This window comes from Narcine bancroftii, chromosome 7 (assembly GCF_036971445.1).
Source record: "Narcine bancroftii isolate sNarBan1 chromosome 7, sNarBan1.hap1, whole genome shotgun sequence".
NCBI classification, from domain to species: Eukaryota; Metazoa; Chordata; class Chondrichthyes; order Torpediniformes; family Narcinidae; genus Narcine; species Narcine bancroftii.
In genome coordinates this window covers 48,306,096-48,329,800 of record NC_091475.1, presented here as the reverse complement: position 1 = coordinate 48,329,800, position 23,705 = coordinate 48,306,096, and the positions used below count along the sequence as shown (strand labels likewise).

At 41.7% G+C, this 23,705-nt stretch overlaps 1 protein-coding gene across 8 annotated transcripts in view; it reads right to left on the bottom strand.

The window, feature by feature from the left end:
* The window catches only part of cnksr2a (connector enhancer of kinase suppressor of Ras 2a), a 489,894-nt gene that overhangs the window by 41,456 nt on the left and 424,733 nt on the right, over window positions 1-23,705 (bottom strand). The gene's annotated exons all lie outside the window — the stretch shown is intronic.

The window sequence follows — 23,705 nt, the reverse complement described above, 5'->3', positions numbered from 1 at the left end:
TATAATGCAATGGTATAATGAATTGAAAGCTTGTATTGTTATGGAAAAAATACATATAATCTGCATGATAATTATTCTTTTTTTGTTAATAAGTGGTCAGCATATTTGGAATATATGCATTTAGATATATTTTGATTTATTATATATTCTTAGTTTCTGTTAATATATTTTTGGCCATCCTTAAGAGAGCTGGCTGATGGAGTGGGAGGGTGGATGGGGATTTGATTTAATTTTTTAAAATTATTTATTTTCTTTCTTTTTTTTAATTGTTTTTTTTTTAATATACATATACTCATATAAAATTTTCTTTATGGAATGTATTCTGTATTACTACAAATGATCTTCCAAATAAATAAAGTTTTTTTTAAAAAAAGGATGTCATTGGGATCTGAATGTCCTAAGGTACACAGTGTATCGAAAGGATAGGCTAGTGTGCAAAGGGGGCAGCATGGCTCTGTGAGTAATAAACAATATTAGGAAGAGGATCCGAAGTTATAGAATCATTGTAGGTTGAGTTAGAAATAGCATGGGTAAAAAAGACACTGTTGGCTCTTATATACCAGGATGTGGACAACAAATTGCAAAAGATGGAAAAGACATGTCAGAAGTGTAATGTTATGGTGTCATGGGGGAATTTTAACATGTAAGTATATTAGGAAAACCAGGTTAGGACTGGATCTTGAGATATTTTCTAGAAAGCCTATGAGATGACTTTATGCTTGATGATGAACCCATGATGGGATTGACTGTACTGGATTGGTTGTAATGTCCCAGAGTTAATTAGAGGATTTAAAGTAAAGAAACTATTCGAGAACAGTGATCATAATATGACTAAGTTCTATCTGAGATTTAACAAGGAGAAACTAGTCAGATGTGTCAGTACTTCAGTGAAGAGAATTACAGTGGCATGAGAGAGGAACTGGCCAAAGTAGATTGGAAGGGGGCACTAGTAGTGAAGATGGAAGAGCAGCAATGGATAGGGTTTATTCAAGAAATGAGGAAGGTGAAAGATTAATATATACCAAAAAAGGAAATATCAGAATGCAAAAATGTCACAATTGCGGTGAACAAAGGGAAATTAAAGCCAAAGTACAAGCAAAAGAGAGGGGATACAAAGTGAAAATTAGTGGGTAGATAAAGGATTGGGAAGTTTTTTAAAACTGGCAGAAGGTAACAAATTTATAAGGAGGGAAAAAATGAAATATGTAAGTGAGAAAATAATATTAGAGGATACAAAAAGCTTCTTCAAGTATATAAAGAGTAAAAAAAGAGAGGAGGGTAAATATAGAACCACTAGAAAATGACTGGAGAATAATAATGGAAGACAGGGAAATGACAGATGAACTAAATTAATATTTTGCTTCAGTCTTCACTGTGGAAAACACTGGCAGTTTACCAGATGTTGAAGTGTATCAGAGAAGGGAAGTGAGTGCAGTTACTATTTCAAGGGAGAAGGTGTTCAGAAAGCTGAAAGGTCTAAGGGTGGATTGCATCCCCAGGTCCAGAAAGAAGTAGCAGTAGAGATTCTGGAGACATTGGTAATGATCCTTCAGGAATCAATATATTCTGGCATGGTCTCAGAGTACTGGAAAATCACAAATGTCACCCCACTATTCAAGAAGGGACTGAGTCTGCAGAAAGGAAATTGTAGGCTGGTTAGCCTAACATCAGTGGTAGAAAAAAATGTTGGAGTCGATTGTTAAGAATGAGGTTACAGAGTACTTAGAGGCACATGACAGGATAGTCCAATGCCAGCATAGTTCCTGAAGGAAAAATCTTGCTTGACAAACCTATTGAAACTCTTTGAGGAAGTGACAAGCAGGCTGGTTAAGGGAGATCCAGTAGATGTTGTGTATTTGGATTTTCAGAAGGCCTTTAACAAGAGCTCATGCTTAACAGGAAACATATTAGCATGGTTAGAGCAGTGGCTGATTGACAGGAAGCAGAGAGTTGGAATACAAGTATTGGCTGCCAGTTGTTAGTTGTGTTCACTTTACTTTGTATATTAATGATTTGGAAAATGGAATGAATGGCTTATTGGTCAAGTTTTCAGATGATACAAAGGTAGGCGGAGGACCAGGTAGTGTAGAGCACACATGTCAAACTCTGGCCCGCGGGCCAAATTTGGCCCGCGATATAATTATATTTGGCCCGCAACATCATATTAAATATATATTAGAGTTGGCCCGCTGGCCGCCGCGCAAGTATAGCACATGCACAGCAGCAGGCACCACCATAGTAGTTTTTAGCACTTCCACAGCAGGCACAGCAGGACACCGATATAGTTAACGGGAACGTTAATTAGATATTCACAGCGGCGCCGATACAATGGACCCGCCGCCCAGCTACAACGGTCCCGCTGACTAGCTACAACGGACTCGCCGCCTAGCTACAACGGACCTGCCGCCTAGCTACAACGGACTCGCCGCCTAGCTCCATGTGGCTGGACGTGGTGGGACACCTCTGCGTCTCCTTGAGCTTCATCTGTGGGCGGGTGCTGCTGGGCATCGGACTTTCCGCTGGGGTGGAGGTCGCGGACGAGTTCCACCGCTCTCACGGTATTCCCGGTGAGATAGCGAGACCAGCGGGGACTCCTTGGGTTGTTGGGGGCGGTTGCGGCAGGCGGAGGCGGGGGCGGAGGAGAGAGAGTGGGCGGGGGGGGGATGCCGCTCGGGTTTGCTGGCTGGGCTGGGGAGGGCTCCCTGCAGACCTCCGCTCCTTGGCATGCTTCTCGGCAACGTGCGATCCTTGGCTTAAAGGCTAGAGAGAAATATTATTTATTGAATATTTTATTTCTTATTTGTTATGCTTCTTATGGAAAGAGTTTAACCAAAACTATTATTAAACATTTATTTTAATAAGAAAAAGTTTAACATTACATATGTTGAGAGAAAACATGCAGTTGTTGTTGAAAATTTTCAATAAATATTTAGTTCGGCCCTCGACTTAGTCCAAGTTTTTAATTTTGGCCCTCGGTGAATTTGAGTTTGACACCCCTGGTGTAGGGGAAACACTGAGACTGCAGAAGGACTTAAACAGATAAGGAGAATGGGCAGAGAAGTGGCAAATGAAATATGCCAGGAAGTGCAAGGTCATGTAAAAAATAAACTGGCAGAATATTTTTTTTAAATGGGGAGAAAATTGAAAATACTTCGATGCAAAGGGACCTGGGAGTTCTCCTGCAGGATAGCCTGAAGGTAAACTTGCATGTTGAGATGGTAGTGAAGGTGGCAAATGCATTTCAAGAGGCACAGAATATAAGAGTACGGATGTGGTTGAGACACTGAAGACCTCAACTTGGAGTACTGTGTGCAGTTTTTGACTCGTAATTTTAAAAAAAGATGTGCTGAAGTTAGAAAGGGTTCAAAGGAGGTTCATTGGATGATTCTGGGAATGACAGCTTTTGGAATTTAGGAGTTAGACATTTCAAATGTTGAAAAGCATGAACAGAGTAGATATAGAAAAGTTGTTTTCCATGGTGGTTAAGTCTAGGACAAGAGGGCACAAACTGAAGAATTTCTGGTTAGAAGAGAAATGTGGGGGAAATTCTTCAGATAGAGGATTGTAAATCCAGGTCATTGAGTGGATTGTAAATCCAGGTCATTGAGTGTATTTAAGATAGAGATTGATAGGTTCTTGATTAGCCAGGGCATCAAAGGTTATAGGAAGAAGGCCAGGCACTGGGGCTGAGTAGAGAAATGGATCAGCTCATGATTAACTGCTGGTGCAGTCTCAATGGACTGAATAGCCTATTTCTGCACCTTTGTCATACTGTCTTATTTCTTGTAGGGCCTGACATGAAATCACAATAACGCCTGCCATGATTTATAGTTTCCACTGTGCAAAGGTAAAAGGGAAGGCAAATTGGTTCTGCACAACAGAAGTTAAACATTACATCTTTCGTATTTTCTATATTTTTGATGATGCTGCTTTCATGGTCAGGATCCTCCTTCAAAACTTTATGTGGAACTTATAAATAAGTTGCACTTTAACTCAAAAGCACAAGCGTTTCTGTGGTCCAAAATCAAACATCCTGTGTCACATTACCGTTTTAAAATGAGCTCTGTGGTTTTCTTCAATATCAGCCAGTCACTTTCTAATCCCTGACAATAAGTTACTTTTGACACTGTGTAGGTTGGCTTCTAATAAAAACCTTCCTACTTTTTGCTTATTAAAATTATGCTGCAGGAACAATCTAAACCATGAAAAGGGTTATGGTTTCTCATTATCACAGCAAATTCCTCCAAAAAGCAATTTGAGAATCCCAGCAGCATTAATCTAAGGTGTAAAAAATAATTGGCAAAAAAAAAATGGGAATTCACAGCTTCTGTACAAACTGTGGCTGAACATTTTTATCAGTTTCAGCAAGTCTCCATCTGGTGAAGCTTGCAAGTTCTAAAAGAATAAAACTATTTCCCCAAATGTACAAAAACTCCAGATAACACTAGATGGCAGTCTCACCACTTCCAGGAAATGCCACACTTTTGATTAAATATACCAACAAAACTTCCCTATTCAAAAATTTTAAAAAATGAAAGATTAAACAACTTGGATTCATATTTTGAAACATTGCTATTCAGTTACTTCTTTACACACCAGACAAATTTCAATGGCAGCTTTTCCTGAGCTTCAGTGAGACAGGCAGAGGAAGAGAATTGTTTTTGTGTCAATCTGATGAATGGAAACATGGTCATGCAGTTTTCACTGGCTACTTTTTCCATGTGAAAGACCAATTAATCAACTGCAACAAAAAATACAAATGCAACTATCTTTTGTTACACCATGTTTCCCCCCACCCCCACATTATTCCTGTTGTTGGTTGTTTTGTCATGAGAAGTTGGTGGGAGAGTGGAATCATACACTGAAAAGCATCAGTGAGACACACAAATATGCAGACCTATCAAGTTTCTGCATCACTACTGTAAATATGTGACATTTGCTGACATCCATAAATGTTGCAGTACATCAGGTGAATGACTCCTTCACAGTCTATGTTTCCACAGAAGCCGGCTGTCTCCAATACTTGGGACATCATTTCCATTTCTCCATTTAATGTACAAACCATTAGATGTGACTCTTGGTCACAGGAAAAGGAGAGTGACATAAGAACCTGAGGAAGAAAAGCAGATGAAGTACATTAAATGGCCCCTTTCACTTGGTCCAACGTTCAATAAGATCATGGCTTTTCTTTTATCCCACTATTTTTTCTGCACCAACCCCACATTCTTTGATAATCAAAAATTTGTTATGAATATACTCAGTAAATGTGGATAGAGAATAAAGATTCACTACTTCCTGTGTGAAGAAACTGCTTTATACCCATGTCTTGGATGTGTAATACCCTAATAATGACTGTGACACCTGGTTCGAGATGCCCGAGCTATGAAAAACATAATATCTGTATTTACCCTGACACATGAATTTTGCCTATTTCAATCAGACTATCTGTAATTCTTCTAAACTAGATCCAGTCTGTTTAATCTCTGCTCACAGGGCACTCACACCTACCTAAGCATAGCCCTTGCCCTCAGTTGTTCCTTTATTTTGCACAGAGTGAAATGAATATGCTGAATTGGGGCTTCTGTGATGGAATGGCACTCAGGTAGATTCCAGGGAATATTATTGCATGCCATCTAGTTTTTAGGACTTGCATGCTGGCCTGGGCATCAATATTAAGCTATCAGATCCAATTGTAGTAGAGCACAAGGTGTCCTTGGTTTGAAGATATGATCTTGTTTCTACATGCTGACCAGATCCACCAACACCCTTTCTTTACAGATGGATTCCAGAGATAGGTTGGTGAAGGTGAGGTCAAGTAGATATTTACTCTTGTATTGGTTGTCACTAAGTGCTGCAGAGCCAATCTGGAAGTCCAGCTCAGCTGAGTGTGGTGTGATAGAGCAGCATTTGGTGATGAATATTGAAGTCACCCGCCAAGAGCTCATTCTCTACCCTCTCTACTATTAGTGGAGAACTGATTCTTCAGCATATGATGATGAGAGCTGTAAGTGAGCAGGTGACTTCCTTCTAGGTTTGATCTGATGCAATGATAGTTCTTGGGGGGGGGGGGTCCTCAAGCCAATTTAGCAGGCTCTCATGGCTACTCCCTCCTTTCTCCTTTCATTGTGCTGCCGTCTTTGGGGGTCAGTCCCACCAGGGTACCCAAGGATTGTGAGGGAGCATTCATTTTATCTGTTAAGCCAATTCTGTTAAGATGTTGTTTCTTCTGGTCTTTAGAGACAGTTCTTCCCAGATGTTTGGGAAGTAAAGTTTGAAAGGTGGACGGGAGCAAATTTCCATGTCAGATTTGGTCCACTCAATTTTGTTCTTTCTATTTCAGTCTGGTGATTATTGCCAAAAGTACCACAGGCAGATGGCAATGCAGAATTCAGGAGATATGGCAGCACGGTTGGCAAAACGTTTACAGCACCAGTGATCGGGAATGGACAGGGGTTTGAATTTCGTGCTGCCTATAAGGAGTTTGTATGTTCTCCCCGTGTCTGTGTGGATTTTTTCCAGGGGCTCCAGTTTTCTCCCATCGTTTAAAATGTGCCAGGAGGGTGAAGGTTAATGGGGTGTAAATTTGGCAGCACAGACCCGTGGGCCGAAATGGCCTGTTACTATGATGTATGTGGTGAAGGGGGGGGGGGGGGCGACGGACGGCCAGGGAGTGGACAACTTACTCTTACTCTTGTGTGTGTGCAACATGTCATTGCTGGCTGGGACCCTCACTAAATTGCTGGGAGAGAAAATTAGAAGGTTCTGCCTTCCTGGGAATTTCATCTGGGTCCAAGTAGGTCCACCACTCGCCAGAGGTGTGAAAAGGCTTAGTGACGAACACGGTAAAAGGTTTCATCAGGACAGTGTGACCATGGAAAAGTGGTATCAGGGCAACTGGAATCCATCAATACTGGCCGACCATCGTTGGACACTGACACAAGAGGCATCAGATGCTAAGTACAATTGAAAATCAGTGGCAAGATATTTTTAGATCAGTTGAACTAATGCAATTTGTCAGTGTCATGATGCGATTGAACATGCTAAATTAAGTAAAAGTTAATTTAATATTTCTCCATTTTCCTATCTGAAATTATCTTTGTGTTCAACTGGAGGTTCTCTATTTATAATCCTCAATTTATTTTCAGGAACTAAACCTATTGAAAAAATTTGTTGTCTACCATGATCTTATTGAATGACAAAATGGCCTGAAGGACCGACCAAGTGGCCTACACACGCTCCAGTTCTCTGTTCCCTGAATCTGGGAAGTGAAGGAGCAAAGCTCAGTTGAAAGAATGAATGAGAAGCAATTATCACGGAATAAAATTCCGGTTAAATTCTATCTATGGAAATAGTTGACTGCCAAATTATCATAACAATAAAAAGACTATAATGTTGCTCTGTTTTATCTTCATGTTATTGACTGCAGGGACCAGTATCTTTTGTTATTTATATCAGTGAACACCAGCATCACTGCTATCCGTTACACCAGAGAAACAATCAGACTGTTCTTCATATATCACCCAACAATCAATACTGCATGTTAACAGTTCAGGAGAAGTGACTGCAAATTTGAGGAATGCAAAAGAATATTAGATGGGGATGCAGAGAATGATGGAGAGCACTTTAAGCTCTGTTTTTAGCCCTTCCTAATTATAACATTGAAGTAGAATATTATAATTAGGAAGGGCCAAAACCAGAAAATGGTAAAAGCCTGGTACAAAATTATTTTAGCTTAAAATGGGGAAATCAACCTTAGAAATAATCCTGACTGTATTTTCTTTGAGTTGTGGATATCCCAAATAAATATTTCATTGGTATTCCCATTTGAACCTCCACACACTGACCACCCCTACCTACCACATCCCCCCCCCCTGACTTTCCCAACCCTCCACTTCCCCACCGATCCCCCTACTCCTCCATACTGACTCCCTCTCTGACCCCTGGTAGGTCATTACCATCTCCTCTGACCTTCCCCTCTCAGACGGAATGCTCTATCTACAGTTGAAGCCTCAACTTTGTCCCCCTTTGCCCACATCTTAATGGGTTCCATTCACGTCATGATGCTAAACTTCTCTTCCATTGTCTCTGTGCCAACTTCTTCCACTATGATTCTCCACCACCCATTGAAGACCCATTTTCCCACCTTAAGCCTTTTTCTTCCTCTTGGATACCCTGTCCTGGCCAGCTACCTGCTCTGGACATTTATATTTCCAACTGCTGCCATCTCAATCATCTCAACTTCCCCACTTCCCTCACTTATTCTAATCTCACCCCCCTCTAAACGCTCTGTCCTTCATTCTCTCCGCAGCAATCCCTACCTCACTATGAAACCTGCGGACAAGGATGGCGCTGTTGTAGACTGGTGCACTGAGCTCTTCCTTGCTGAGGCCAGATGACAGCTCTCAGACACCTCTTTTACTTACCCCTTTAACAGGACCCCATCTCACATACCAACTCTAACCTCATCACCTCTGGTCATCTTCCTCCCACAGCCTCCAACCTCATTGTTTCCCATCCCCGCACTGCCCAGTTCTACCTCATTCCCAAGATATACAAACTCAACCGTTCAATTTCTGCATGCTCTTACCTGGCAAACTAGTATCATCTTACCTTGACTCAATTTTTTTCCCTCTGGTCCAGTACCTCCCTACATACCTCTGCAATATCTCATAAGCAGATGACACAACAGTAGTTGACATCATCAGCACAAGGATGAGTCACACACGAGTGAAGAGGTGGACAATCTTTTGAAATGATACAAGAATAACAACCTGAGTCTCAATGTAGAGAAGATGAAGGAGATGGTCATGGACTTCAGGAGGACCAGGAATGACCACCCTCCACTACAAATCAACAACTCTGAAGTAGAGAGAGTGGAGAGCATCAAAGTCCTTGGAGTTCACATATCTAGTGACCTATCGTGGACACTTAACATCTCCTCACTTGTCAGGAAGGTGCAACAGCAAATGCTTTCCTGAGAAGACTGAAGCGGGCAAGGCTACCAGCCACCATTATGACAACCTTCTATAGGAGCTCTTCCAAGAGTGTCTTGGCCGGCTGCATCACAGTGCGGTACGGTTGCTGCAGAGAAATGGATCAGAGGTCAATCCACTGGACCATAAGAGTGACAGAGAGGATCACTGGAGTCTCCCTCCCCCATATTGATATGATCTACCATGATCATTGTTTAAAGAGGGTGCACAAAATCATTGAGGACCCCTTCCACCCTGCAAACAGCATCTTTCAGCTGCTCCCATCGGGGAAGAGATACAGGAGGATCAGAGCCAGCACCACCAGGCTGAGGAACAGCTTCTTCCCATAGTCAAGTGAGAATGCTGAATGTCCAAAGGAACTGCTCGCAATAACCATCTGTGACTCTCATTTGTACAAAGCAATATTTATTTGTTTGTTTTAATAGATAAAATACAATTCAAGATGTCCTGCATATGTATTAGTTGTCTGTATGTGCATTATGTCTGGTTGTGTGTCTGCATGTTTTGCACCAAGGACCACAGGATGCTTTTTTGTCAGGTTGTACTTGTACAATCAGATGACAAGAAACTTGACTTGATATGCTTTCTATCTTTTCAATAACTTCTAATTCCATGAACTTGACTACCTCATTTTCAATATGGACGTCCAACCAATCCCCCTCCACCACCATCACCCTCCTCTGCCTGGCAGAACTTATTCACACTCTCAATAACTTCTCCTTTGACTCATCCCACATTCTTCAAGTCAAAGGAGTAGCCATGGGTAACCTGCATGGATCCCAGCTATGCCTGACTTTTTGTTGGCTTTGTGGAGCAATCTATGCTGCAAGTCTACAAAGACAATGTCCCTCAACTTTTCCTCTACTACATTGGTGCTGCCTCATGCCCCCACAATGAGCTCATTAATTTTATTCACTTTGCTGCTAACTTTCGCACTGACCTCAAATCTCAGCAACACTCTCCCCTTTCTTGATCTCTCTGCCTCCTTCTTGGGAGACAATCTTTTTGCAGACGTTTTTTATAAATATATCAACTCCTACAACCGACTACACTTCACATGCAGTCCTCTGTAAGGATTCTATTCCTTTCTCTCAATTCCTCTTTCTTTGTTATATCTGCATCCAAGTCATCCAAGATGTCCTTCTTCAAAAACGTGGCTTCCCCTCTACCACCATCAACTCAGGCCTTACCAACACCTCCTCCATTTTCTGCTCATCTGTCCTGGCTCCCTCTCCCCCTTGATGCAGCAAAAACAGGATTACCCTTGCCCTCAATTACCACCCTACCAACCTTCACATCCAACATATTATCCTCTGCAAATTCTGTCAGCTACAACATGATCCTACCACCAGGCATATCTTCCCCTCTCTGTTTTCCATAGAGACTGCTCCTTCCATGACACCCTCATCCACTAATCGCCCCCTTGGCACCTCCCATGTGACTGAAGAAAGTGCCACACTTGCAGCCTCACCACCATTCATGGTTGCAAAACAGTCCTTCCATGTGAAGTAATACTTCATTTGTGAATATGCAGGAGTCATCCACTGCATCTGGTGCTCCCACTGTGGCCTCTTCTACATCAGAGGGACCCGGATGCCGACTAAGAGATTGCTTCATTGAGCATCTTGGCTCTGTCTGTATCAATGACAGGGATCTCCCAGTCGCCAACTATTTCAATTCTGCGTCTCACTGCTGTGCTAACATGGCCTCTTGCACTGACAAACTAAGGTCACTTGTAAATTGGAGGAGCAACATCTAATATTCCATCTGGGCATACTTCAACTGACCTCTGGTTTCTTCCAGACCACCCTGTTCTCCCTCTGTACCCTATCCCTCTGTCTGCTTTCCTCCTGTTCTCCAACCCCTTCCACAGAACAATCCCCCCCCCCTTTGTTTGCTGTTGTGCCCTCACTTCCTCATCCACCCATCCACAGTCCTATAAGCCAACACTCCTCCCCCTGTCCTGCCCTCCCCCACCCACCATTTTATTCAGGTGCCTGCCTACATTTTGCTCATACCTTGATGAAGGGCTCAAGCCTGAAACTGGTTATGTAACTTTATCTTTGCTATATAAAGTACGCTGTTAGTCCTGCTGAGTTTCTCCAGCATTCTGTTTTTGCTCCAGTCATGGAGACTGAAGACTTTCATGTTTTACTCCTCATTCATATTCACCAGGGAGAAGACCATAGATGCTGGAACTTTAAAGGAAGGATATGCTGATATTCTGGGGTACGTCTGTATATGGAAGGAGGGAAACAAGAGGGGATATTTTTGGAGCTCTGAAAGAGATTTTTACTTTCATGTTAGCCGTAGCTGAGTACCAGACGTGGTTGAGAGGCATTGAGTATAAGAGTTGGGATGTCATTTTGTAGTTGTAAAACAACATTGGTTTGACTGAACTTGCAGTACTGTGTAGAGTTCTGGTCACCTTATCACAGGAATGATATGCTACAATAGAGTAAATGAAAAAGAGATTCACAGCAATGCTGCTCAGAATACAAGCTTGTAGTGGTAAAGAGAGGTCAGATAGGATGGGTTTAATCTAACTGGCATACAGGTGACTTCATAAAGGCTTATAAAATTATGAGTGACAGAGAAAGGTTATATTGTCAGAATCTTATTCTAAGAGATGGGGAGTAAAGAACTAGAGGGCATAGGCTAAAAGTTAGAGGAGAGAAATGTAAACAAGATCTGTGGAGCATATTTTTCACCCTGAGGGCATTAGTTATATGAAAAGAGCTGACAAGGGAGGTGGAGAAGGAAGGTACAATTACGAGGTTTAAAAATGATTGTATAGATACTTGGGTTGGAAAGGTGTAGAATGATACAAATGTAATAGGATTCATGTTCATAGGTACCAACATTGACAATGGGCCAGTTGAGCGAAAAGGATCTGTTTCTGGGCTGTACATTTCTATGGTTCAAAGATGCTATAAGATGTTATTACACATTTTCCTACCTGTCTGAGTGAAAAAAAAAGTCAGTAATTTATCTTCTGATCATTCATTTCCTTTAAGACAGAGGCTTTCAAACATTTTCTTTCCACTCACATACCACCTTAAGTAATCCCTATGCTGTAGGTGCTCTGTCATTAAAGTTACTTAAAGTGGTATGTGAGTGGGGGGAAAAAAGGTTGAGAACCACTGCTCTAGATCCAATTGTTACTAAAATATTTTGCTTGAGGAAAATGAAACCGTGCACAAGTCAACGAGGTACGATTAAAATAGTGGTTTTCAAACTTTTTCTTTCCACTCACATCCCACCTTCAGCAATCCCTTACTAATTACAGAGCACCTATGGCATAGGGATTACTGAAAGTGGGATGTGAGTGAAAAGAAAAAGTTTGAAAATGACTGCTTTAAAGCATCAGTAATCTCTATTTCACTGGCTTCTGATGAATGATGACATAGGAAATCCACCCCAAGCTCCAATTCACCCCTGTCCCTCACCATTATCACCACCCTCATTGCACCATCTACATTGGGGGAAGTAAACAAAACATTAATCAAAGCCTTTCTTGCCATTAGACTGTGATGAGACTGTGTGGATTCTTGTCAATGTGTTTATTCAAACATGATCAATTTTGCTCTCCACACACTCCAAGTGCATCAAATATTTGTTGCAACATTCCTTGAAGAATTGCTCATGAATGTGTCTTACATTATTGTGTCATCCATTATTCCATTTAACATCAATCACTATTTTAAATTCAACTAATGTTCTTCCGGGCAAATTAAGGACCAAGCTGTAATATTGATTTTGTATTGATATTATTTAAAACAACTTTGAAGCAGATGCTTCCATTTCTTTTTTAGAATAACATTAAGTGATGTAAATTTGTACCTCACCAGTTTTTCAATAATTTAACAAACATAAACATAAAATATGAATGTTGTTCTTGTTTGCTGGAGTTTTGCAAATTTTCATTATTGTACATGCAACACTGTTGATGTAGAGGTTAGTGCAATCCCTTTACAAAGCCAGTGATTGGGACCGGGATTTGGATCCCATGCTGTCTGTAAAGTGTTTGTACGTTCTCTCTGTGTCTGCATGGGTTTTCCCTGGGGTCTCTGGTTTCCTTCCACTGTTTGAAATGTACCGGGGGTGAAGGTTAATTGGGGGTGAATTGTGTGAGGAGGATGTAAGGAAAATGCAGAGGGACTTGGACAGGCTGGAGGAGTGGGCGGCTAAATGGAAGATGAATTTCAATGTGAACAAATGTGAGGTTATTCATTTTGGGGGAAGTAATAGGAAACTGAGTATTATTTAAATGGAGACAAGCTAGGGAGTGGGGAAGTGCAAATGGATCTGGGTGTACTTGTTCACCGGTCACTGAAGGCTAGCATGCAGGTTCAGAAAGCTGTGAAGAAGGCAAGTGGAATGTTGGCTTTCATAAAGAGGGGATTGGAGTATAGGAACAGAGACGCCCTTCTGCAGTTATACAGGGCCCTGGTGAGACCCCACCTGGAGTATTGTGTCCAGTTCTGGTCTCCAAACTTGAGGAAGGACATACTAGCTATAGAGGGTGTGCAGCGCAGATTTACAAGGTTAGTTCCAGGCATGGCAGGATTGTCATATGCAGCAAGGCTAGAAAAATTGGACTTGTATCCATTGGAGTTTAGAAGGATGAGGGGGGACATGATTGAGGTATACAAAATCATCAGGGGCATAGACAAGGTGAAGTCTGATTACTTGTTCCCAATGATGGGGGAGACGAGGACTAGAGGGCATAGTTTAAGAATACAGGGTAGGCCCTTTAGGACGGAGATGAGAAAGCATTTTTTTACCCAGAGAAGTGTGAATCTGTGGAATGCTCTGCCACAGAGGGTGGTAGAGGCGGATTCGCTGACTATGTTCAAAAGAGAGTTAGATAGGACTCTTGTGGGTAACGGAGTTAAGGGTTATGGGGATAAGGCTGGAAAGGGGTACTGATGGTAATGATCAGCCATGATCTAAAATGGCGGTGCTGGCCCGACGGGCCAAATGGCCTACTCCAGCTCCTATTGTCTATTGATCGGCGCGGACTTGTGATTTGAAATGGCCCGTTACCATGTTGTATGTCTAAATTAAATTAGATTGAAATTATCAGACCATGACAGAGAACAATAAACAAGTATATTTTGTATTTCTCCCTTCATCTCAAAATTGTTTAAAACAGGCAACAAGTCAGAGCAAGGGAAAATAGCCAAAATGTCTACCACAACTTGTGTTCTACAATGTCAATATATCCCAGGAAGGCCCGTATCTTTTTCAGATATACAAGCAAATTGCTTGCATCTTTTCAGTAATAATCAACCTGAGAATAGGAATTTTAAATGATGCAACCTCATGCATTATGAGTATTTGAAAAACAATGAATGATATTTTTAGATTCTCAGGGTGAACAGCTATTTTGAAAGCTTGGTTATTGTACTGGGAGTCACAACACAGTTGGCATAGCAGTTAGTGCAATGCCTTTACAGCACCAGTGATTGGGACCAGACTTGAGTTCGAATTTAGCATTGTCCGTAAGAAGTTTGTATGTTCTCCCCGTGTCTGCATGGATTTTCTCTGGGAGCTCCGGTTTCCTCCCACCATTCAAAAATGTACTGGGGGTGTAGGTTAATTGGGGAAAAAAAATTGGTGGCACGGACAAAAGAAAATGCTGGAAAAACTTAGCAGGGTAAGATGCATCTATGGAAAGACAACATTTTAGGACTTGGGGAGGTTGGAGGGGCATCTTGATTGGATTGTGCATCCTTTGAATTAAATGGATGAGGAAGAACATACGAATACAAGAAATAGAAAAATAGGCCATCTGGCCCATCAAACCTGCTCAGCCATGTCTGATCTGGCATGGACAGCTCCACCTACCCACCTTTTCCCTATGATGCTCAATTCCCTTATTTTGCAAAACCTATCAAACTACATCTTAAATATATTTAAAAAACAACCTCTATTTCTTTCCACAGATTTGCTACTTGGCAAAGCAGTTCCTCCTCAGCACTGTCCCCAATCTACTCACCTGAATCTTGAGGCTAGGTCGAATCTCACTTACTGGTGGAAACTACATTTATTTTCTCTATTTTATCTATCCCTTTGCATAATTTTATATGTTTCTATCAGATTCCCTCTCATTCTTTTGAATCCCAGTGAGTATAGTTTCAGGTGAGTCAATCTAATCATGGATTAACTACCTTCACTACCACCAAAGTCAGTGCCCTGAACAGTTGTAGAAGAACCTCTGCTCTTAAATTCGATCCCTCTAGCAATGAAGGCCAAAATTCCATTTGCCTTCTTGATTACCTGCAACATTATAGTTCATCTCCCAAACCTGTGCCCACTCACTTACCTGATCTATATCTCTCTGAACACTCAATTTAGTGTAATCAGCAAAGTTAGATATGCTACACTCAGTTCCCGCTTCCAAACCATTGGGAACAGTTGCAAGTCCAGCGTCGACCCCTGTAGCACTCTACTCACCACTGTTTGCAAACGAGAGAAACACCCATTTATCCGAATGCTCTGCTCTCTATTGGTTAACCAATCCTCTTATCTTGCTCATCCATTATTCCAACTCCATTCATTCTTATCTTATGATTAAGTTTTTGCTTTGGCATCTTACTAAATATCTTCTGGAAATTCAAGTTTCAATATCCACCCAATGAGCTCAGTATATCATCAAAGAACTCCAGTAAACTTGTCAATCTAGGGATATAGTTTCTGCACCAGCCATATGCCACTTCTTGCTGAACAAGATTCAGATGTTTTAGCTTTAATTTTCATATTCACAGGTTGGATCCTACCATCATTAAGGAATGGGAAAATTTTTGGAGCCATCACCATTCCTGACGAATGGTGCCTAACTTTGATCTGATCTGACAGTTGTTAGATCAATCTGTGCTGTGCACTGCACACTGTGTTTTGGTACTGAGCATTCATATGTAGCCCTATGCTACAGCCTCACTAGCTCATTGTCACCCTGTTGCTAGTCCCACATATCTTTCAATGTTCTTCAATGAACCAAGTTTGATTGAAATGAAGGTCAAAGCAGAGTATATTTCTGTACCAAGAGGTTTACAGATTAAGGCAGAGTATATTTCTGCTGTGTTGATGATTTGTTATGCCCAATTTTGATCTGGAATATCTATTTTGAGTTTATCCCATTTATTACAATAGTCATGCCAGCAAGGAAAGGAAGGGTTTCCTCAATGTGGAGGTATGAATTTGTGTCCACAAGGATTGTGAAATAATTTCTACCAATGCTATCATGTGGAAATATCAGTTACTGTTAGATCACTAATCTTACTTTTGTAAACATTACAAAACATGCAACTATGCACGTTGATATATAGTATATTCCTGCAAATAGTTTAAGGAATCTTTGACTACATTCACTGAGTATTCAATACCATTGTGTCTCCAATGCATAGGTCTATTGTTTTAGTGAGAAGAAGAACATGAAGGTGGATGCTAAACAAGAATACAGATACCAAGTGTCAAAACTCTCAGAAGTAATAAGATCCTTCAGAACTTGGGGCTAAATGAAGTAAAGAAGGCTACAGGTGATCATGGAATTATATCCTGAAGAAAGTCATCAGTGATAAAAGGGGAGAAATTATGGACAAACAGATTTACTGGAGTAAAACTAAAAGTACCATCATCACCCAGAGATTTATTAACATGCATTTTAGCCAGCAAGGGAACAAAGAGGTACTTTGTGAGAGGAGTATCTCAACAACCTGACAATCAATCTGCCCTTTGTATTGAAGATGGCATACTTATTGTTAGATTGTATATTATTTTTAAATTGATTTGAACACACTGTAAAAAAAAGTTCCAAGAGAAAAAAAACACCATTCAAGAGAAATTATTCGTATATTTTTCCTCCTGTACCAATTTGTTTGTACTTGGTGGAGTTTTGCACTTTCAGGACATAAATTGGACTTTTCAGATATTAAAAATGTCATCTTTTATATATTTATTTTTTTGTGATGCAGCTTTTCCTTTCTGCCATTTTTTTCTCTCAATCAAATCCTTCCCTCTAATTGTCCTTTGGGTTTAATTAATAGAAGCAGGAGTGGGCTACTTGGCCCCTTATGCCTGCTGTGCTTTCCAATGAGATCACGATAGGTCTTAAACATCAGCACCACTTTCCTGATCTAGTCCCTCATCTAAAAATCTATCACTCCTTGCCTTGAATACACTTCACCATCCTTATGGGTGCAGAATTCCAAAGGTTCACAAAATGCTGGGTGACTTGATTTAACTTATTGGTCTTTCTTTCTCAGTCCTTTTACCTCATCCATTAGTGAGATACACTATGGTGTAAGCATGGCCCTGACTGCCCCTTCGTCCTTACCATTAACAGTTACACTGCAACAAAACTCATCAGAAACATGCACAGCCAAGTGCAACCACCAGGTGCAAACTGGAAAATGATCCTGCCCCAGTGATGCATATTAGAACATTAATATTCTGAGGGCAATTAATCCAGTGGAGATTCTATTGAAAACTCTTATCTGTTTCCAGCAGGTTGAATTAGGCTGGAGATAGAAGGGTCAAATGAGAAACCCTTTACTTTAAGTGCATGAGAGAGTAAAATAATTGTTTGAACTGGAAATAAGAGATTAACCAAGAAATAAATTAGCCTTGGGAATTGATGGTGACTTGTTTTCATTAAATTTATTTTTAAAAAAAATTAAATTTAAACACACAGAATTATAACAGAATATAAGGATATACCCAGTCTCTTCAGCTAAAGCCGCATTAACTGACTATACCAGTTTGAGGAAATTGGGTAACATAATAGGAATTTGAGCTTTGGGGTAGGGGGAAGGAAAGGGAGAGAATTTCAAATTACAAAGATAAAAATGAAATCCAGCCTCTGATCCACCCTGGTCTGAGTGAAGATTAGACAGGAGGGTGGGGGTTGATAATTTTGCACTCAATGTGGGATGTATATTTTAATATTAAAAGGAGCAGCATGCTTCATAATCAACCATTTATAATGAACTTCAAACAGCCAAGATTCTCATGTATCAGAAAACCTGTTGGTCAAAGCAAAGTAAGCACCGTTGGTTCCAGGAAATAGGCACAGGTCCACTTTCCTGCTTCACCAGACCTCTCGATTAAACAACTCTTCTCAACTTTAAGTCTTCCCCTTGGTTTTTCCCTTCTCTCTACCAAAGGAGTTTCAGGGAGGCAGTCACCCCTAAAAGTCAGGAGACAGGCAACTGGGTGACTGTCAGGAGAGGGAAGGGGAAGAGGCAGACAGTGCAGAGCACTTCTGCAGTTGTTTCCCTCAACAAGTATACTGTTGTAGATATTGTTGGGGTGACAACCTACCTGGGACAAGCCGAGATGGCCACGTCTCGGGCATAGAGGCTGGCCCCCTGGCTCAGAAGGGAAGGGGGGAGAGGAGGAGAGCGATGGAGATTGGGGGCTCGTTGGTTAGACAAGTGGATAGGAGGTTCTGTGAATGAGATTGAGGCTCCCGGATGGTATGTTGCCTCCCAGGTGCTAGGGTCTGGGATGTCTCTGATCGAGTTCATAGCATTCTGGAGAGGGAGGGCGAGTAGCTGGATGTCATGGTCCATGTAGGGACCAATAACAATAGCCGCTTTCAGGTGGAATGGCTGTGAGAATGCAGCTCTGGAGCTGGCTGCAGGTGTGTGCGAAGCGAAATTTAGGTGGCAGCACTGAAGGCGCTGTTCTGGCACCTGTAAGGTCCGCAGCGGGGAGAGGTGCCACGAAGCAAACGCCGGCTCCTGTCAATTGCGGCCGTAGTCCCGCCTGTTTTCAGGTGCCTAGGGGGAGTGCTCGGAAGCAGAGAATACACCTACCCGAGGAGGGTTGGGTAAATACTCCTTGGGTCAGGGTTCTCCGCTTTCAGGTGGCCTCCCAATCGCCGCATTCAGGTATTTTAGGCGGCTTTATGTTGGGGTATTCTGGCCACCTGAAAATGGCTATAGATAAGAGTAGGGATGAGGTCCTGAAGAGGGAATATAAAGGAAGTTAAAAATCAGGACTTCAAGAGTGGTAATCTCAGGATTGCTGCCTGTGCCACATGCCAGAGAGGATAGAAACAGGAGGTTGTGGCAGATGAATGAATGGCTGAAGAGTTGGTGCAAGGGGCAGGGGTTCAGATTCATGGATCATTGGGATCTCTTCTGGGCAAGGTCTGACCTGTACTGGAGGGGGACCAATATCCTGGCGGGCAAGTTTGCTAGAGCTGTTGGGGAAGGTTTAAATTAGCTTGGCAAGGGGGTGGAATGTGAGTCCAAAGATAGGAGTATGATACTATGTGCTCTGAGCTGGTAAGGAAGGACAGGCAGGGGACAAAACACAAAGCTAGCCAGTTAAAGGGGTTGAAATGTATCTATACTAGGAGTATTAGGAATAAAGGGGATGAACTTAGAACATGAATCAGTATGTGGAACTATGATGTTGTGGCCATTATTGAAACTTGGCTGAAGGAGTGGCAAGATTGGATGATGCAGGTACCTGGGTTTAGGTGTTGTAAAAAAAGAATAGGATGGGATGTAGAAAAGACGGGGAGAGTAGCATTACTGGTCAGGGATAGTGTCACAGCTATTGAAAGGTTGGATGTTGCAGAGGGAGTATCTACTGAGTCAGTGTGGGTGGAAGTCAGAAATAGGAAGGGAGGTATCACTGTGTTGGGAATAGTCCATAGGCCCCCAAAAAGCCCTCAGGATTCTGAGGAGTAGATAAGCAAGCAGATTTTGGAATAGTGTGGGAAATACAGGGTTGTAGTTATGGGTGATTTCAACTTCCCTAATATTGACTGGCACCTACTGACTGCAAGAGGGAAAGATGGGGCTGAATTTGTTAGAAGTGGATCTGGTTCTGGGGAATGAAACTGGTCAGGTGGCGGACCTCTCGGTGGGGGAAGTATTTTGGTGAGAGTGATCACAACTCCCTTAGTTTCAACATAGCCATGGAGAAGGATAAAAACAGTCAACCTGGGAAAGTGCTTAACTGGGGAAGGGCTAAATATGAAGGGATGAGGCAGGAACTAGTGAGAATAAATTTGAAACAGATTTTTAAGGATGAAAGCACAGAAGTAATGTGGAGGAAGTTTAGGAACCACTTGTGCAGGGTTCAAGATTTGTTTGTCCTCCTAGGACAAGGAAAAGATGGTAGGAAAAGGGAACCGTAGCTGATGAAACAGGTCAAGCAAGTAGTCAAGAGCAAGAAGGAAGCAGATATTAGATACAGGAAACAGGTAACAGGAAGGGTTCATGAGAAGTATATGGTAGTCGGGAAGGAGCTCAAGAAAGAACTTAAGAGAGCTTGAAGGGGGCATGAGAAGGCTTTAGCATGTAGAATTAAGGAGGACCCCAAGGTGTTCTCTGCATACGTGAACAGTAGAAGGATGACGAGAATGAAGGTGGTACTGCTAAAGGATAAGCGAGGCAACATGTGCCTGGAGGCAGGTGGTTGGGGGGGGAGAAATGTTCTTAAATGAATACTTTGCATCAATATAAACAAGATAAAAGGACCTTGATCACGGTGAGGTGGAAATTGAACAGGCCTGTGCACTAGACAATATGGAGATTAAGGAAAGTGGAAATAATGGATCTTCTTAAAAACATCAAGATTGATAAGCCCCTGAGGTCAGACGCAATATACCCCAGGATGCTGTGGGAAGCGAGGGAAGAGATAGCTCTTTGGCTGCAGGGAAGGTTCCGGAGGATTGGAGAATGCAAACATAGTTCCTTTGTTTAAAAAAGGTAATAGAGAGAATCTTGGGAATTATAGACCAGTGAGTCTTACATCAGTGGTGTGCAAGCTATTGGAGAGGATTTTAAGTATAGGATCTAAGAGCATTTGGAGAAGTAAAGACTACTCAAGGATAGTCAGCATGACTTTATGAAGGGAAGATCATGCCTCATGAATCTAATTGAGTTTTTGGAGGAGGTAACAAAATAAATTGATGAGGATAAGGTGGTAATTGTGGTCTACATGAATTTTAACAAAGCATTTGACAATGTCTCCCATAAGAGATTCATGAGGGATGGGATCAGTGGAACCTTAACTATGTGGATAAAAAATTGACTTGCAGGAAGAAAGCAGAGAGTAGTAGTGGAAGGAAAGTATTCTGCCTGGAAGTTGGTGACTAATGGAGTACCACAGGGATCAGTTCTGGGACTCCTTCTTTTTGTGATTTTTATAAATGATCTGGATGAAAAGGTGGAAGGATGGGTTAGTAAGTTTGCAGATGACACAAATGTTGGAGGAGCTGTGGCTGGAGCTGAGGGCAGTCAAAGATTACAGGATATAGACAGGATGAAGAGTTGGGCAGAAGAATGGCAGATGGAGTTCAATCTGGATAAAGTGAGGTGATGCATTTTGGAAGGACAAACCAGAAGGCTGAATACAGAGTTAATGGTCAATTGCCTAAGAGTGTGGATGAACAGAGGGACCTTGTGGACCAAATCCATGCATCCCTCAGGGTTGCTGTACAGGTTGATAGGATAGTTAATAAGGCTTACTGGATACTGGGATTCATTAATAGGGGGATTGATTTTAGGAGTAGAGAGGCCATGTTACAACTCTACAAATCTTTGGTAAGATGTATTCAGTTCTGGTCACCTCATTATAGGAAGGAAAGTGGAAGCTATGGAAAGGGTGCAGAGGATATTTACCAGGATGCTGCCTAGATTGGGAAACAAGTCTTAAGAGGCAAAGTTAGCAGAGCTGCGACTTTTCACTTTGCAGTGTAGAAGGATGAGAGGAAACTTGATAGAGGTCTACAAGATTATGAGAGGCATAGATAGGGTGGACAGCCAGCACTTGTTTTCCAGGGCAGGAATGGGCAACACCAGAGGACATATGTACAAAGTGAAGGAAGGAAGTTTAGGGGAGACATCAGGGGTAAGTTTTTACACAGAGTTGTGGGTGCCTGGAATGCCTTTGTCATGGGTGATGGTGGAGGCTGAAACATCAGGGGCATTTAAGAGACTCTTAGACAGGCACATGGATAAAAGGAAAATAGAAGGTTATTGGGTAGGGAGAGTTTAGTTTTTTTTTAAAAGGAATATATGGGTCAGCACAACAGAGAGGGCCAAAGGGCCTGTACTGTGCTGCATTGTTCTATGTTCTATGTTCAAAGGCCCCACCCGCACCCCTTCCACCACCAGCTAAATCCCAATCTGAAAGGAGCTATATGAAAGTTCAGATTCATATTTATCTTGCTCCACTCTGTGGTTGTAACTGCAGTTATAGCAGTTGCCGGATTTTAGTAACAATATTTCCGATGAAGGCAACGTAAACACAGACAACTGCTAAGGTTTAGGGATGCAAATTGGTCACTGATCATACTGTATAGGATCCAGCGGACAATCATCTTCTCCTACCTCTGCCTTTTCTGTCATTTTTCCAGTAGCTTCCTCTGCTCTACACCAACTCTATCCTATCTCTTATGTTCTACTGCTAGAGGAAGAACTATTAAGATACCATACTTAGGAACAAAAAACAAACTGCTAGAACTCAGCAAATCAAGCAGCATCTGTGGAGGCAAAGGGATGGTCAATGTTTTGGGACAAAGAATGCAGAGGGAAAGTGGTCAGTAGATAGAAATGAGGGGGGGGGGTGATACAGAGGCTGGCAGATGATTGATGGAACCAGGTAAGGGAGGGATGATAGGCAGACGGAGGATAGGGAAGGATAGGAATGATAAACTAGGAGAGAAGAAATCCAGGTAAAGGGTGGATAGGAATGTGGGTGAGAGGCAGATGGAACCAGATGGGAGAGGCTGATGAGTCTACGTAATGGACAGAGGAAGGAATGGAAATGGTGAACAAGAGGTAAGATGATTTATTGATGGTGGGAAAGGAAGGGGGGGTGTGTAGGTTACCTGAAATGCTTGAAAACACCACCCACTTGACTTTCTTCCCGCCCCCCCCACCCCATCCCAGCTTTGTGCATCTTCCTATCATTTCACCCCATGTCCCCTCCCATCTGGTTCTAGTTTTCACTTTACTCTGTCTCACTCCTACCTTTCACTCTGAATACTGGGCTATTCCCCCCTCTATGCTCTCAGTCCTAATGCAGGGTCTTGACCTGAAATGATGACGACCATCTCTTTGCCTCCACTGAGTTATTCTTGGCATTTGCTCCTAAGCCCCAGATCCAGAGGGGGCAGCCTTTTCTCTCTCCATATTCAGGAAAAACTTGTCTGTGTCAAAGAATTGAAGTGGAGATAAAATTCTGCAGGACCTGCCATATCACTGCCTTCAGATTTTTGAAAGAGCTTTAGAAAATGTCAAAAAGGAATAGAATTGTAGAAACAACAAGTAGATGTTAACTTGAAATTAACCTTTACAGAAAATTGTTGGGCAGTCACAGATTGAATGAAAAAATGCACACTAATCAGTATCAATTCTGAAAAGTTAAATTTTAGGTTTGATTAAAATTTGAGGCATTTATTTTAGTTGAATTAATAAGTTGTTGCTCGCAGGTCATTTCAAATCATTCCAATGTTCCTATAATATAATAAAACAAATAAAATACTCTTCCAAATACCTAATGGCTAACCGAATGTCAATGTGGAAATAAAATGCTGTCAGTTTCAAATAAGTTCTATAAAAAAAAATCAAATAATTGCAAACCAATAAAATGTTAAAAAAAAGCATGTTTCTTTATAATTTTATGAAACTGATCCCTTTAAGAAGTTACATTAAAAAAGATTATTCAGCAGTTGGTCCT